At 39.2% G+C, this 18723-nt stretch overlaps 1 protein-coding gene across 1 annotated transcript in view; it reads right to left on the bottom strand.

Moving 5' to 3' along the window:
- The window catches only part of LOC136037276 (nuclear hormone receptor FTZ-F1 beta-like), a 120315-nt gene that overhangs the window by 43894 nt on the left and 57698 nt on the right, over nucleotides 1-18723 (bottom strand). The gene's annotated exons all lie outside the window — the stretch shown is intronic.

Genomic DNA, 18723 nt, shown 5'->3' on the forward strand with positions numbered 1-18723 from the left:
TGCGTTGTAAAACGCAGAAATGTCGTTAAGAGTCGCGTTAAAAGGTCTTCCTTCTGCCTTTACTGCCACCCGCCACATGTACTCTACTAAGTACGGTTGTAAACGATGGCGGGATGTACCTCGGTGGCGTTTATTACGCCACTTTACGGGGCCCCACATTCTCTCTACTTTTTGGTTAGATCCTTATCCTTGAAAAATGTAATTACCTCTTTTTCAGTCTTCGGGAAATCCCAAATCTTCATTTCAAAATCCATGATCAGACACTATCTTCTATCACTATGTGTAGCAAACTAAATTGAGTTTTTGTCTGTGTGGCTATGAAACCGGATTTTCTCAGCACCTGCATCGTAGTTTGTTTCACGAAACCTAACTTCGCTTATTGAGTGTGTTCTGAATAATACACAAGAAACCAATCAAACTTTCAAAGGATTTAGTTTCTCAGTTCCGTTGCTTCTGCCGAGTCCTAAATTGATCAGTAGTAATAGTAGTATCATATTAACGACTCTTCTTTAATGCTAAGGACCTTGCATCCTGCAGTGTGATGCTACAGCTGGGTTCGAGCTCAAACCCAGCTCGAGCTCGAACTTCAGGGTCCCGGTATTACTAAACGAATATCAAACCCGTTGCGCCACCACAGGACAACTTAAATTGATTTTGTAACCAAAATAGGCAAATAAGAACATTTGCCCAACTTCTACAGTTTCTGAGTGTGACTTTATATATTATAATATATATGTGTGTATATGTATATATTATAATCTATTATAAATATATTATAATGCACTGAATAGTTTATCACCAAAAAAATCGAAGAATAATGTTTATACCACGCTGAGGGAGGAAGGCAGTTATTTGCCATAATACCATCATTTAACTTGTCAGAATTTATCACTTTTCGCCAATCTTTCCTATTCACAGGGAAATCCATACCGTGGTAACGTACCGACCTCAGATAACGTTTATATACGGTTTTAGTTTTACGTTTGAGATCAGCTACACACCCAAAGCTTGACCGACCACATTCATTCAATATCTGGAGCCATAGTTTCGCTTTTTTTTTATCGACTTTAAATAAGGGTCCATTGACCAGATAGGTTTTTTTTTTTTTTTTACGTTTTATAGTTGCATGACTTTACAGTTGAGTTTGGCATTGCCACAAATAAAAATAAATATCCACCAAAGAAACATACCAATCACTATTACTTTGCAAGTATGGTATAATAGGATATGGAAGTTCCTGAGACTAGACTAAGATAATTGCAAACCCGAACAGAAACGTAGAGAAACAAGCAGTGGTGTCAAATGGGCAATTTTCGCCCTCCTAGATTTTGAAAATGGCTTTTATGGTATTTGCGCTGAAAATAATTTTTGGGCATTTTCATTGCAAGAATTGAAAAAAAAATTGCCCCCTCCCTAGATTTTGAAAAATACATTTGTCCTCCCCCCAATTTATGTGAATAAACGTGGCTGAAAACAAGCTCAGGAGAGGGATGGGGCAGAAACAACACTTGGGCCCGTATCACCGGAAGATCTCATGATTATAAATGTTCCTCATGGTGCTCACATTATTTGCCTGTTTTTTCCTATTTTCGAATTCGCCCCCTTCCAAAATTAAAATCACGTATACGTACCTGATAGAAGAAGGGGTTAAGGTTTTTAGAAGATGTGATGCAACATTTGAAAAAAAGACTCTTAAAAAAGCCCTGCTTGAGCCATACTATTGATTACACTTTAGCTTTTTATTATAGTAAGGCCTAAGGAGCATTACTGGTTTTCATATATTTTCAGTTTTTAAAGCGAAAATCCTTATCCTATTTGATGTTCAAATAACAAGTCATGGCTAGTTGTAGAAAAAGCCAAGACAAATAGTCCAAGTGAGTGGGGCAAATATGGCATAAGCTCTTTTTAGGATTGTATGTCATTTTACCTTTACCTTAGATCCTCCTGTGCCGCCAGAGGCACCCAGGGCATCCACGAAGAGCCGCCAGTCATCCCGCATGTGCGCCGCTGCCCAAACATCTTCCCACTGAGGCTGGATCGTCGTGTGGATGTTCGACAAATCCCGTTGGTAGGTGCGACGCAGCGTGTTCTTGGGTCTACCTCTCCTGCGAGTTCCCTGGGGTTGCCACTCTAGGATCAGCCTAGGGATCCTGTCTTCCTTCATACGGATCACGTACCCAAGGTAACGCCATCTACGTTGCCGGATGACGTCTGTGATCCAGGGCTGGCCTGAGATAGAGCGGACTATCTGGTTTGTGACGTGATCCCTCCAGTCGATGTTCAGGATCCTCCGAAGGCAGTTGTTTTCGAAGGCTAGGATTCGTCTTTCTTGTTGCTGATTCAACTTCCAGCACTCACTGCTGTAGAGAAGTGCAGAGAGGACGTTGCTATTAAATAGTCTCAATTTCAGCTTCAGGAAATACTTTTTCGATCGCCATACTGGCTTTAGTCGGTTAAAAGCTCCACTGGCTTGCCCAATCCTCTGATGCACTTCTCGCTCACTTGATCCAGAGTTCTCCACAGTATTGCCGAGGTACCTGAACTCCACGACCTGCACGATGGTTGAATCTCCGCATTTCATGTCCAGAGGGGAATCGGTTGTTGCCATATTCTTTGTCTTCTCCGTGTTGATCTTGAGTCCAAGTCGGCTAGCATTTTCACGGATAGTATTAAGAAGATCCTGGAGTTTGGCCTTGTTCCTCTTCATCAAGGCAATATCGTCAGCAAAATCCAGGTCGGCTAGCTTTTTGATGCCAAATCCTGTACAATCACGAAGTACGTAATCAATAACGAGGACAAAGAGTAACGGAGAAAGGACACAACCCTGTTTTACGCCGGACTTGATACGGAAATATCTGGTGTTCCCATCTTGGGTCCGAACACACCATTCTGTGTTTTCATACAATGCAACAATTAGGGACACTATTTTTTCGGGGATTCCATAGTACCGCAGGATTTTCCTAAGCGAGTCTCGGTCGATGGAGTCGAACGCTTTTTCGAAGTCCACGAAAATCAGGTACATTTTTTGTCTCCATTCATTGGACTCCTCGATCATCATTCGTAGCACATAGATGAGGTCGGTGCAGGAACGGGACGGCCGGAAGCCATGCTGTTCGTCACGCAAGTGACTATCGAGGGCTGTCTGAATGCGCCGGAGAATAAACTGTGCGAAGAGTTTACCCGGTGTCGAAACGAGACTAATGCCCCTCCAGTTGCCCCTCCATGTCATTTTACTTGTTGATATATAAGTATATCATCCATCCGTCCATGCGTCATTCCTAGGGCAGAACTAAGGTAGTCATAGACAATCTACAACGTCATTTCAACATGAAAAAGGGATGTGATCTCGACGAAAATATAAAGTAAAATTAACATGCTTATGAACACTAAACATATGTTTTGTATTTTAATATATATATTTTAAATGCTGTATTTTACATTAATGTATTTTAAATACGGGCTACGCAGAAAAACTTTTACAGTAAAGTTCAAATACCTAACCATCAACAAATGGTTATGGACCCCCCCCCCAGGCATATTAGGGTGACAGAAAATGTCAAAGGACTCATATAAGCACTCCTTCCTAAATACGGGGCTTCGTGCAGCAAAAAAGGTGAGGTATATATTCCCTGTGAACTTGCGGTTTCGTCAGAGGCTGTAACTTGGGTTGAAAAGACAAGATTAATTTTTTTTATTCTAATTACGACATTAAATAAAAAAACTAGTTTTTTAAACTGAAAGTAAGGAGCGACATTAAAACTTAAAAAGAACAGAAATTACTTCGTATATGAAAGGGGCTGTTCCCTCTTCAACGCCCTGCTCTTTACGCTAAAGTTTCTACTGTTTTAAAAAGTAGAGTTGAGAGAAAGAGTTAAACTTTAGCGTAAAGAACGGATAATAGCGTAAAGAAAAACATGCAGATATTTCGAAAGAGATCTCCGACTGGAATTATTTTCGCTTTTTCTTTTTTACAAAATTGTTTCAATTTTATCATGCTTAGCCAGGGTGGTCTTAGAAATCATTTATGCATAAGAAGGATTTTTTTTTTCGTCGCATATCTAATCACCCTTCTCAACGTATTTTTCAATTAAAAAAAAAAAATATTAATCAGATTTCAAAAAATGCAACTCCAAAGACAGAGCTGAATCTCAGCTATCGAATGACAGCAAAATGTTCGTTTTGCGTTGAAACATTAAAAGCGTACAACTACGCAACATAAGTAAAAAACATATCTAAACAACTACATAACTATACAAAAACTTGCATAGGGCACACAAATCTTAAACTGTGCAAAAACCAAGATGTACAGACTTAAAACCAAAGTTATAAGCCCCTGACCAATGGAAATATATTTTGATTCTAGCACCAATCAACCAACCAAACCCATCACCAATAAACATGGATTTAAGGAGGCAAATGTGGGATGTAGCAGGAAATTACCCCCCCCCCCCATATTACGAAATTTATTTTTGTATCCAAGATCTTTATTTGGGGGGGGGGGGCACAAAAAAATTTAGAAAACGCGTAAAGATTTGTCTATGTGCAATTTATATTACGTTTTTACGAGTCGGACGGAAATTCAGAGGATAGGGGTTTAAACCCTGTAGCCTCCTCCTGGATACAGCCTTGGAGAGGGGGCAACTCCACGATACTCCCTTTTCTTCGGCCACTGACAATAATACACACATCTTTCAACAACAATACCAAAGAGATTGCAAAACATAGAAGAAGACGAAAATCAAGAATAACTAATACCATAAATGGTAGAACCCCAATCAAGACGAGCATACGGGAATGATTAAAAATTGACAAAAGGGACTTGGGTATTTTAAGATTACAATGAAGACGGGTGGCTCACATTACAGGCACCTGTCCAAATCCAAGGCCCATCAACGACCTTCTCTGACGTCACCGACTCCAAATATGTGGTATCAGGAAATGACTACAAAAGGTATTTCTTTAGTTCAACATACCTGCTTCACGAGAGGCAGTTACGAAAAAATTAATTACAAAAAGCAATCAGACTTGATATTGCGAAAATATCAGGCTCATATGTAAAACTTCTGGTGGTGAGGGGGGGGAGGTTTTGAAACTTTATGTCAATAAAGCACAATTAAAACTTTAGCATTTAGAGAGGTCAGGAAGCGGTAGCCCCACTTGGTTATTCATCTTATTTTCTGTTTGTTTCAGGATTCACAGCAGTATCTTTTACCTTTATTTTTGAGCAGTCATTTTAATTTCGGTTCGTTTTGGGTTTCATTAATTCATTGATACAAGTTTAAACTATTATATGACTTAAGTTCTGCTCCCTTTACGTATTCAAAGGTTTCATTACTGTCCGTTGAAGAAATTCAAATTTAGAAAAAAATTCAGATTAAAAAAAAATAGTTGAATTAATTTTAAAAACAACTTAAATTTAACCATACACATGATATACTATGCCAAATGAAAGATTATCGGACACAGAAAAATGTCGCACCAATTTTCCAATATTGCGAATCGATAAAACCTTTTGTAACTCCAGCGGTGATTGGTAACAGTCTATCTTTGATTTTCCGGATCTACATTTAGAAAAAAATTGTTAGGCTTTCTTTGGGCTCCATTTGGCCCAACACATGTTGTTTATGTTAGGTTCCCTAGACGGTCAATCAATTTGATCAAAAGTTTCCGTCAATCGACTGACGTGTACTTCAATAAACCTTCAATCGACCCTTCAAAGAACCCTTCAATCTCGACCAGAGCTAATCTAACACACTGCTTTTGATCAAAATAGCTGAATCACTCAAACTTTCTATAAATCACCATCAACGCTTGACTCAATCGTCAAACAGCTTCCTAATCGGTCAATCATGCAAGAGTCAATCGATCGACGGAAGCTTTTGATCAAAATGATTGACCGTCTAGGGCCTCCTTATGTTTCAAACTAATCAGGGACAACAAGCCTTTCGGCTCACTTCCCGATCCCTTCTAACACTCCTTGCCAACAAAATATGTGGCTCCCTTATCCCAGGCAATGATCCTTGGAAGTTCCAACCCAATGAGGAAAGAAGCTTGTTGGCGCTTTATAGAACCATATTCTCTGATAAATCGATATTTTTTTGGCTTTTTTGGCGAGTGAGGCTTAACTCAATGATTTCAAACCAACCCGGTACCCAATTTTGGGGTGCCGGTGGACCGTGTCTCCGAACTATTTATTTTGCATTAGGTTCACTTTTCCCAGGAAAGGCTGTAGGTTTCGAACTGAACAGGAGAAAAAAGTTTTTGCCCATTTCTAGACTTTATAATACTCCTCACCTTCCTGGCCGAGTTGGTTGGTGCGCTGGATTCGGGATCCTTTGTCTGAGAGGACGCGGGTTCGAATCCCAGTGTATCCAATTCTGCAGTTGGGACGGGGGTCAGTAGCGTGACTCTGTAAGCTTAGCCAGAGTCAACCCAGCTCTAAATGGGTACCTGGAGAAATCTGGGGAAGGTAAACAGGAAGGGTGTGCGTAAGCACAGGATGGCTGGCCCCCAACCCCCCATTGCACTTCCTGGTGAAGGGCCGAGAAACGGAGATCAGCACCGCCGGTAGGGACTGTAAAGTCTAATGCCGTATCCTTTACCTTTACCTTCCCAAAAATGCTTGGTAAATGCTGGGTAAATGCTTGCCCAGGAAACAATTGTTGAAAGTTTTCAGACAATCGGAAAAAAGACTTTTGAAGCATTTTCAAGCCCCATATTGTGCATACTTGCGCCCAAATTAAAGTATGACTTTCCATCCCTTCTCAGCCCCATATATGGGAAACCAAAATTTCTCCTAAATTGTTTGCTCGTGCATTCAGTTTTTCGTAGCCCAATAACCTTAAAAAATAAGTTTCAAGCCGATAGACAAAAAACAGACCGTGTTTGACTCAGATTGGTAATTAACTTACAGTATTAAAAGCCAAGCAATTCACAAAAAAAGTTTTCGGTATTTATTCGTCTTTGTGTTGGGTCCCGTTTTAGGGCAAATTCATTCTCTATTTTCCTTCAACATTGAAATCACCTCAGCCCTAAGAATTCAGGACAGAAGATTTGATCTGATCAAGAAAATATTTGGGGGGGAGGGTACCGTACCCAAATAATTTTTTTATATGTGGTTTTTCTTGGCCCAAGAACTTACGGTTGCAAGATTCAAATTTATCAAAAGGAGTGTTCCTTTTAGCCAAAGAACCCTGAAAGTTTCGAGAGAATCAGCCACCCAGATCAAAAGGAGGCAAGATCAAACATGCGCCCACTTTTCCACTATAAAGCCTACCTGTAAGCAACTGGTAATTTGTGGGAGTCGTTTTGTCCCCATAGACATATTTTTGGACCTTTTGATAGTTATGAACGAAATGGTTTTCTCGGAATTTGATCCGATGTCCTGGGGGGTCATAGGGGGTAACAGAAAAAAAGGAAAAAGTAGGGAGGGTGGTTACCCTCCTAACACTATCCCTCTGCCAATTAAAAACGTGGCTCCCTTATCCCAAGCAAAGATCCTTGAAAGTTTCAAGCCAAGGAGACTCTGAAGATCAAGGCCAATCTCAAGCCTTCAAAAGGATACTAAAACTTTCAATTTCTAGTCGATTAAGCCCCTCCCAATTCTTTAACACTTAACCTATCATAGGAAGTGGTCGGAGAAAATAACGAATAATAATATACGTGAGGCACTTGGCTCTTTATTAAGGTCACGCTTAAGTGTTGCGGTCATGCATTAGTAGAACTTGAGTGTCAAGAGAGAGGGTTTAAGGGAGTCAAGACTCTTTCCCCAGCTAGTAAGCTTCCAGGTAAGCTAGGACGATGAAATTTGGCAGGCGTATCAGGGACCGGACCAGATTAAATTAGAAATAGTCGTTTTCCCGATTTGACCATCTGGGGGGAGTGGGGGGGAAGGCGGTTAATTCGGAAAAATAGAAAAAATGAAGTATTATTAACTTACGAACGGTTCATCAGATCTTAATGAAATTTGATGTTTGGAAGGATATCATGTCCCAGAGCTGTTATTTTAAATCCCGGCCGAATCTGGTGACATTGGGGGGGGAGTTGGGAGGGGCAAACCTAAAATCTTGGAAAACACTTAGAGTGGAGGGATCGGGATGAAACTTGGTGGGAAAAATAAGCACAAGTCCTAGATACATGATTGACATAACAGGAAGGGATCCGCTCTCTTTGGGGTAGTTGGGGGGGGGTAATCCTGAAAAATTAGAAAAAATGAGGTATTTTCAACTTACGAGCGGGAGATCGGGATCTCAATGAAATTTGATATTTAGATGGATATCGTGTCTCAAAGCTCTTATTTTAAATCCCGACCGGATATGGTGACATTGGGGGGAGTTTGGGTAGGGGAACCTAAAATCATGGAATACGCTTAGATTGGAGGGATCAGGATGAAACTTGGTGGGAAAAATAAGCAGAAGTCTTAGATACTAGATTGACATAATTGGAACGGATCCGCTCTATTGAGGGAGGGGGGGTTAATTCTGGAAAATTAGAAAAAATGACGTATTTTTAACTTACGAAGGAGTTATCGGATTTTCATGAAACTTCATATTTAGAAGGAACTCGTAACTCAGATCTCTTATTTTAAATCTCAACCGGATCCAGCGTCATTGGGGGGGGGCAGTTGGGTGACCGGAAATCTTAGAAAATACTTAAAGCGGAGAGATCAGGATGAAACTGGATGGAAAGAATAAAACTTGTCTAAGATACGTGACTGACATAACCTGACCGGATCTGCTCTCTTTGGCGGAGTTGGGGGGGGGTAATTCGGAAAAATGAGGCATTTGTAACTTACAAACGGGTGACCAGATCTTAATGAAATTTGATATTTAGAAGTATCTTGTGCTTTAAAGTTCTAATTTTAAATTCCCACCAGATCCTGTGACATTGGGGGGAGTTGGAGGGGGAAACCGGAATTCTTGGAAAACGTGAAAATATGAGTATTTGTATCTTACGAATAGGTGATCGGATCTTAACGAAACTTGATATATATAGAAGGATCTCATGTCTCAGATGCTCTATTTTAGACTCGAATTGGATCCGGGGACATAGGGGGCTGGAGGAGGGAAACAGAAAATCTTGGAAAACGCTTAGAGTGGAGAGATCGGGATAAAACTTAATGGGAAAAATAAACACAAGTTCTAGATACGAGATTGACATAATTGGAACGGATTAGTTCTCTTTGGAGGAGCTGGGGGGGTGTTATTTTGGAAAAATTAGAAAAATTTGAGGTATTTCAAACAGTTCGTGGTAACGAACTGTAGTAAGAAGCGACAAGGCTCAATAGTAAACGAAACTCTAAAAAACGGAATTTTGATGCTAAAAGATACATCAAAAGAATCGGATTTTCATGCTGATTTTAAATATATATGTTTCATCAAATTTAGTCTTCGTCATCAAAAGTTGCGAGCCTGAGAAAATCTGCCTCATTTTGGAAAATAGGGAAACACCCCCTAAAAGTCATAGAATGTTAACGAAAATCACACCATCGCATTCAGCGTATCAGAGAACCCTATAGCAAAAATTCAAGATTCAAGATTCAAAAATTCAAGAGAGCCCTATAGCAAAAAAAAAAAAAAAAAAATCAAGCTCCTATCTACAAAAATATGGAATTTCATATTTTTTGCCAGAAGACAGATCACGGGTGCGTGTTTATTTGTTTTCTTTTTTTCCAGGGGTCATCGTATCGACCAAGTGGTCCTAGAATGTCACAAGAGGGCTCATCCTAACGGAAATGAAAAGTTCTAGTGCCCTTTTTAAGTGACCAAAAAAATTGGAGAGCACCTAGGTCCCCTCCCACGCTCATTTTTTCCCAAAATCAACGGATCAAAATTTTGAGATAGCCATTTTGTTCCGCCTAGTCGAAAACCAAAATAACTATGTCTTTGGGGATGACTTACTCCCCCACAGTCCCTGGGGGAGGGGCTGCAAGTTACAAACTTTGACCAGTGTTAGTAATGGTTATTGGGAAGCGTACAGACGTTTTCAGTGGGATTTTTTTTTGGTTTGGGGTGGGGTTGAGGGGAGGGGGCTATGTGTGAGGATCTTTTCTTGGAGGAATATGTCATGGGGGAAGAGAAATTCAATGAAAAGGGCGCGGGATTTTCTAGCATTACTATAAAAAAAAAAACAATGAAAAAATCAACATGAAAAAGTTTTTTCAATTGAAAGTAAGGAGTAGCATTAAAACTTAAAACAAACAGAGATTATTACGCATATGAGGGGTTCTAAAAATACTTTAGCATAAATACATAATAAAAATATAAGAATACAAAAGTTTGTTACGTAAGTTAATTCTTAAGTTACGTATATTTTTTACTAATAAAAACGTTCGTTAAAAATTAAAAGTTCTAGTTGCCTTTTTAAGTAACCGAAAAATTGGAGGGCAACAGGGCTCCTTCCCCACCCCTTATTTCTCAAAATCGTCTGATCAAAACTAAAAGAAAGCCATTTAGCCAAAAAAAAGAATTAATATGCAAATTTCATTTTAATAATTTATGTGCGGAGAGCCAAAATCAAAAATGCATTAATTCAAAACGTCAGAAATTAAATAAAAATACTAATTTTTTAACTGAAAGTAAGGAGCGACATTAAAACTTAAAAAGAACAGAAATTACTCCGTATATGAAATGGGTTGTACCCTCCGCAATCCCTCGCTCTTTACGCTAAAGTTTGACTCTTTGCCACAGTTCTACTTTTTAAAACAATTAAAAACTTTAGCGTAAAGAGCGAGGGATTGCGGAGGGGACAGCCCATTTCAATATACGGAGTAATTTCTGTTCTTTTTAAGTTTTAATGTCGCTCCTTACTTTCAGTTAAAAAAAACTAGTTTTTTATTTAATTTAACTTAAGAACGGGTGAACGGATCTTAATTAAATTTGATGTTTAGAAGGAATTCATGTGTCAGAGCTCTTATTTCAAATCCCAATCAGATCTGTTGACATTGGGGGGAGTTTGAGGGGGAAATCTTGGAAAACGCTTGGAGTGGAGGAATCGGATGAAGCTTGGTGGATAGAATAAGCAAATGTCCTTGATACGTGATTGACGTAACCGTACTGGATTCGCTCTCTTTGGGGGAGTTGGGGGGAGGGGTTCAGCGATTTGGCGTGCTTCTGGACGTGCTAGGACGATGAAAATTTGTAGGCGTGTCAGGGAGCTGAACAAATTGACTTGATAAAGTCGTTTTCTCAGATTCGACCATCTGGGGGGCTAAAGGGAGAGGAAAAATTAGAAAAAATGAGGTATTTATAACTTACGAGTGGGTGATCGGATCTTGATGAATTTTGATATTTAGAAGGACATCGTGACTCAAGAGCTCTTATTTTAAATCCTAGCCGGCATTAAGCCCCTGATTTTCCTTTTAAATCAATCTTTTGATTCTTAGAATTGTGTTAGAGCTCATACCATATGAGCTCTTGGCTCTTCTTGCCTCGTCACAAGTGTCATATGAGCTCTTGTTCATTTAAGTCGTGTTCTCTTTGTTTTCATCCTTCGTTTTCTCTGTGTGACGTCTTTCGTTTCCTCTTTGTTTTGTTTGGTTTACGTCGAAATTCTTTCGAAATGCACGGTTTAGAGCTATCACCTCTTCTTTCCAATTCTTCACTTATAATATCCTACTTAACAATGTTTTCCGTATTCCAATACCGCTGATACACTCCGATAATAAATCCATTTATTGCAGCTTCGAAAAATTGGTAAAATTCGGCCAGGGATGCTTGGAAATACGAATCAATCGATATTTTCAGGAAATTTGTAAAACGTTTTATTCTAAAGTTTTTATTTACCTAGTATTTACTTTTTGGTACTATACTTAAGGCATATACACATAGGCTCTAGAATGTATATACACATGAGAATATACACTATAGGCTCTAGACATTGAGGCTCTAGTGTTAAAATATATCATTTCATATCATAACAACAGTAGTATTACTATTGCGAATAATAATTGTGAGTTATTAAGTTATTATGTGTCTTATTATGTGTTTTTGTTATTGCTATCGTTATATCTGTTTTTATTATTATATTACAGTTGTACAAACAATTTTCTCCCTCCCAATACTTATTTATTTCTTCTTTTTGGTAAGAGTTAAGTTCATGGGTGGGTAAAATATGACGCGCAAGTCACAAAGTGACCCCTTTACTAATTTTAAGTGACCATCTTTAGTTCCAAAAATAAATTATAAAATAAAAAAAATAAAACAAATATTTTAAGGAGATGAAAACTTTTAATTAAATACTACAACCAAATTCGATGAAAACGTTGCGGTTACGACAATAGACGGAACACAGCGATATTCTCCAATATTTCTCTCAGTTATATAGAAAACAGGGTTGCCAACTGGACACATTTTATGTCAAACGGACCCATTTCCGTGTACCGGGACACAATGACATAAAAATGCAAAAAAGTGACACATTTTAGAAACTTGAGACATAAAAGGGCAAAAAGGTACACGTTTTGTAAATCAAACAGTTCGTGGTAACGAACTGTAAGTAAGGAGTGACCCGGCTCAATAGTAACCGAAACTCTAAAAAACGGAATTTTGATACCAGTAGACATATCAAAAGGATCGGCTTATTATACTGATTCCAAATATTATGTTTAGTTTCATTATGTTTAGTCTTACCCATTAACGACTACGAACCGGAGAAAATTTGCCTAATTAACGAGAAAAGGGGGAAACACCCCTTAAAAGTGATAGAACCACACCATCGATTCAGCGTATCAGAAAACCCTACTGTAAAGGTTTCAAGCTTCTATCAGCAAAAATATGGAATTTTGTATTTTTTGCCAAAAGAAAGGAAGATCACGCACACGTGTTTTTTTCAGGGGTGATCGTGTCGATCCAGTGGTCTTAGAATATCGTGAGACGAAAATTAAAAGTCTTAGTGCCCTTTTTAAGTGACCAAAAAGATTGGAAGGCAACTAGGCCTCCTCCTCCACCCCTTTTTTCCCAAAATCGTCTGATCAAAATTTTGAGATTGCCATTTTGTTCATCATAGTTAAAAAGGCCCAATAAATATGTCTTTGTATAGAGCATGTCCCCCCCAAGCCCCGGGAGAAAGGTCTAAGTTATAAAATTTTCCCGTTCTTCACGCATAGTATTCGTTATTGAGAGGTATGCATCCACTATCGGGTGCGGGGGGGGGTGAGAATTTTCTTTGTTTTTTTTTCACGGGGGAATTTTCCAGGGGGTGAGTTGTCAGTGGAAATTATCTACTGGGAGTCCAAGGATTTTGCAAGAATTTTTCATTTGTCTTGCTTTCTCTTTTCTTTCTTAATTTTATGCGTTGAGTTGTTAAGGGTAATTGTCCTGGGTAAAATTTCACTGAGATTGAATTTTCTAGAGAATATTCCCGGCGGGAGGGTATTTCTCTGTGGAGGTGGGGCCAGATTTCCAGGCATTATTCAAAAAAGATCAGAAAATATATTTAAAAAAACAAGTTTTTTCAACTGAAAGCAAGGAGCAACATTAAACTTAAAACGAATAGAAATTATTGCGCCTACGAAGGGGGTTGCCTCCTCTTCAATACCTTGCTCTTTAAGCTAAAGTTTGAATGTTGTCCTAATTCTTTAATAAAAACTCCTGAAACACAATGGTTGTTTCATTAGAACAATAAGAAGCTTTTTAAAAAGTACTAAAAAACTTTAGCGTAAAGAGCGAGGTGTTAAGGAGGAGGCAACCCATTTCTGAACTGGATATTTATTTTAGTGTAAAAAAAACCTTCACTTTTCACGAAAGTAGTGCTTTTTCTCTGTTCTTTTTCTATCTTCCAGGGCTTGCTGAAAATGTCGCAAGTCAAGGATTTTCTCCAAAGTAAGGGATTTATATATTTATTTGAGTTTCGTGCTTTCACGGCAAGTCATTTTGTATGAACTTTTTGTATAATTTTTTTTCACTGTATTTGATGTCAAGTGGCTACTTTGAAGAAGGTTTAAAAAGCGTCTTTTGGTCAATAATACAACTGGTAAAAAAATAACCTTTAGTGTTTGAGGTTTCAAGACAGACACATTTTAGCTAAAAATGACACATTTTCGGATGCTCTGGGGACACATTCATGGACCGAAAAATTGGACCAATGTATAGTTAGCACAATAGCAGGGATGCTAGCGAAACAATTACTACGTATTGATCGCCCAGCGTCACGTTGAAGATATGGCCAAAAATAATTTATAGTCTAGTGGTGATAAACATTGCAGTTGATGAAAGTACAAAGATTATTTTTGTACTTTACTGTCCCAACATCCCTTTAATATTCGCGTTTGGGTTGATTTTCACCCGCAGCCAAAAATGCTTACCAATCCATGGTCTGTTTGGTCACCATTTCTCAACCAAACACTGTAATCTCAAATTACATTTAGAAAATTTGTGTCTATTGGATTTTCAGAGTCGCTCACAGTTTAATGGGAACTCCATTCCCAGCCCCTCTCTACAGTCAGAATATAGTCCTAGGTTATACCCATGAGTTTTATGACTATTGGTTTCCATTAGTATTATTTTGTTTATTTCCCCTCAACACCCGGTTCATAATGCCACATATTACCAACCTTAAAGAAGCCAATTTCGGGTATGGCCTAAATCTACATCAAGGCATAATGGGGGGGGGGAATGCTTGGATACAGTTAAACTGGAAGCGATGCTGAAAATCCAATAAACAGAAATGTCTGAATGTCAGAAAGTAGGTAATTCGTTTTTATATTGTTTGCTAACAAGAGGGAATAAACTAGACTGTTACCCTTTGTTTTCTTATTGTTTTATGCTTACTCCTTACACGTTTTAGTTCATAAGTTGTTATGTTTAGCTTCGTTGTTAAATTAGTTTCTTAACCGTGCGAAGTATTACGAGTGCACTTTGGGATTTGTAATATTGTTAATAAATCCAATGCAGCCCTGCAAACTCGCTAATCTGGACATAAAATTTGGGAGCGGACTGCTAAATGCCCATACAATTAAAAACTCGAAATATGATTACGGAAAGCGAGGAAGTTACCTGGAAGTGTGGTAAATTACTGTTTTATTCAGAGCCTCCCCCTTCCCTCTGCTAAGAAAACTTTTTATTCTTCCTAAGCAAACTGGAATGGGAACCCTGCATCAGTCTCGGGTTCTGGCGTGTCTTTTTGTTTTGACCTGCAACGAATCTTGAGCACTCCAACTACCACATCATTTGAGTATCTTGGGACTTACCCACACGTACTCAGATATCTATTTCTGAGTATGGAATCAAACTATAAGCCCAAGGTTAGAACCCCATGATTATATTAAAGAGATTCGGTTACTTAAAATAATTTTGAAAGCTTCAGCGTCGGCAAACAGCATCAATGACAAAGGGCCCATTAGCGAATTCTCCCAGGAGACTAGTCACCATCGAGAGTTATCGAGAATATGTGGTTTTACCATGGAATTTGATTGAAAAGATAATGCAATCATGCCTCCCCCAGTGTCAACAAGGTTTTCAACCAAATCTAATAGCACCATAGGGAACTCCCAGAGCGGCCAAGTTGCTCAAACAATATTTTCTTTGGGCTGATTTTTAGCGTTTTCCTAGCAGGTATACTCACTTGTTTTTAGGGAATTTCATTTCCTGAGCTTTAAACAGAAAATTTTGCTTCGTTTAATCGGGAAAAAATAATTAATTTCTAATTATGTAACTTCCATTAAAACTGAATCTCCAGTACAAAATGGGAGAAGTTAAAAGTCTTTTCTAAACTTCTGGGAAAGTATGTGTCAGCTTTGGTTTTCAGTTGTTTACTCTGATTTCTTATGCAAGCTCTACAAGTTACGGCAAGATCGCCCAACCAAATTCTAAGTAGTTTGGCCAAAAAGTAAAATAATTTATAATGGACGATATAATGGTACTACTTTAAGCTATCGACTCCCCTTAACAGAATTCAAAGACTTATATAGACCATAAGCCACTCAAATCGTTCTGCCCAAAAAACAAGACCTAAGAGCTCAGATGGCACTTGTGACGAGGCCGGAAGAGCCAAGAGTTCATATGGTACGAGCTCTAGCAAAATTCTAAGAATCGAATTGATTTAAAAGGAAAATCAGAGGCTTAATGCCGGTCGGGATTTAAAATAAGAGCTCTGAGTCACGAGGTCCTTCTAAATATCAAAATTCATTAAGATCCGATCACCCACTCGTAAGTTATAAATGCCTCAATTTTTCTAATTTTTCCCCTCTCTTCAGCCCCCTCTTCAGATGGTCGAATCTGGGAAAACGACTTTATCAAGTCAAATTGTGCAGCTCCCTGACACGCCTACCAATTTTCATCGTCCCAGCACGTCCTAAAGCACCAAACTCACCAAAGCACTGAACCCCACCCCTAACTCCCCCAAGGAGAGCGGATCCAGTACGGTACGCCAATCACGTATCTACAACATTTGCTTATTCTACCCACCAAGTTTCATCCAGATTTCTCCACTCTAAGCGTTTTCCAAGATTTCCAGTTTCCCCCACCAACTCCCCACAATGTCAACAGATCTGGTGATCTGTCAACAGATGGGTTCCTTCTAAATATCAAATTTCATTAAGATCCGGTCACCCGTTCTTAAGTTAAAAATACCTCAATTTTTCTAATTTTTCCAAATCAACACCCCCCAGCTCCTCCAAAGAGAACAGATCCGTTTCGATTATGTCAATCACGTATCTATAACTTGTGCTTATTCTTCCCATAAATTTTCATCCCTATCTCTCCAATCTAAGCGTTTTCCAAGTTTTCTGTTTCCCTCCTCCAACAACCTATGTCCCCGGATCCGATTCGAATTGAAAATGGAGCATCTGAGACATAAGATCCTTCTATATGTCAAGTTTCATTAAGATCTGATCATCCATTCGCAAGATAAAGATACCTCAATGTTAACGTTTTCCAAGAATTCCAGTTTTCCCCTCCACCCCCCCCCACAATGTCACCGGATCTGTTCGGGATTCAAAATAAGAGCTCTAAAGCACAAGATCTTTCTAAATACCAAATTTCATTAAGATCTGATCACCCGTTCGTAAGTTACATATACCTCATTTTTTCTAATTTTTCAGAATTACCCCCCCCCCCAACTCCACCAAAGAGAGCGGATCCGGTCCGGTTATGTCAGTCACGTATCTTTAACATGTTTTTATTCTTCCCACCAAGTTTCATCCTGATCTCTCCACTTTAAGTGTTTTCCAAGATTTCCGGTCCCCCCAACTCCCCCCCCCCCAGTGACGTTGGATCCGGTCAGGATTTAAAATAAGAGGTCTGAGTTACGAGGTCCTTCTAAATGTAAAATTTCATTAAGATCCGATCACTCCTTCGTAAGTTAAAAATACCTCATTTTTCTAATTTTTCAGAATTAACTCTCCCCCCCCCACCAGCGGATCCCTTCCGGTTATCTCAATCACATATCTAGGACTTCTGCTTATTTTTCCCACCAAGCTTCATCCCGATCCCTCCACTCTAAGCGTTTTCCAAGATTTTAGGTTCCCCCCTAACTCCCCCAATGTCACCGGATCCGGAGCGGATCAGGTCCGGTTATGTCAGTCACGTATCTTGAACTTTTTTTTTATTCTTCCCCCCAAGTTTCATCCTGACCTCTCCACTTTAAGTGTTTTCCAAGATTTCCAGTCCCCTCACCCAATGACTCAGGATCCGGTCGGGATTTAAAATAAGATAACTGAGTTACGAGGTCCTTCTAAATATGAAATTTCATTAAGATCCGATCGCTCCTTCGTAAGTTAAAAATACCTCATTTTTTTCTAATTTTTTAGAATTAACCCTCCCCCCAACTCCCCCAAATAGAGCAGATCCCTTCCAGTTATGTCAGTCACGTATCTAGGACTGCTGCTTATTTTTCTCACCAAGTTTCATCCCGATCCCTCCACTCTAAGCGTTTTCCAAGATTTTAGGTTCCCCTCCCCAACTCCCCCCAATGTCACCTGATCCGGTCGAGATTTAAAATAAGAGCTCTGAGACACGATATCCTTTTAAATATCAAATTTCATTAAGATCCGATCACCCGTTCGTAAGTTACAAATACCTCATTGTTTCTATTTTTTCGATTTAACCGTCCCCCCCACTCCCCTCCCAGATGGTCAAATCGGGGAAACGACAATTTCTAATTTAATCTGATCTGGTTCCTGATACGAATGCCAAATTTCATCGTCCTAGCTTACCTGGAAGTGCCTAAACTAGCAAAACCGGGACCAACAGACCGACAGAATTTGTGATCGCTACATGTCACTTGGTAGATACCAAGTGCCATAAAAGGATAATTTTTCACGTTTTTTCCCTCAAATGACCCACTGTGCAAAATGTCTCCTCAAGAGTCTTTAAATACTTGATACATTCTGCAGGGTTCATCTTGGAAAAGGGGAGACCGGCATTGTTTGGGACAATACCTGTTTCAGTACTTCTAGTTCCATGACTAGCAGATATAATTTCCTTACTTCACTACACAACCAACGTACTATTCTTTTAGAGACCAGCTTGGAAATTTTTCTCGGACTCTTATATGAGTCACATCCAATCTTTCTTCTTTTTTTAGGAAGTGAAAGTGTCTGTCTAGCTCAAGGTAGGGGCAGTGGCTGGTCCAGGGGGCGCGGGGGAACCCCTCTCCCCTGACGTAGAGGTGGATTTGTGGTTTGGACCGCTTGCTCTGGTTTGGGTTGGGACGGAAGTTATTTTTGTGGAATTGGTTTTTAATAGTTGAATTTAAGTTTTAAATTATTAAAACTGTTAACGTTTG

Source organism: Artemia franciscana, chromosome 16, assembly GCF_032884065.1.
Source record: "Artemia franciscana chromosome 16, ASM3288406v1, whole genome shotgun sequence".
Lineage (NCBI taxonomy): Eukaryota > Metazoa > Arthropoda > Branchiopoda > Anostraca > Artemiidae > Artemia > Artemia franciscana.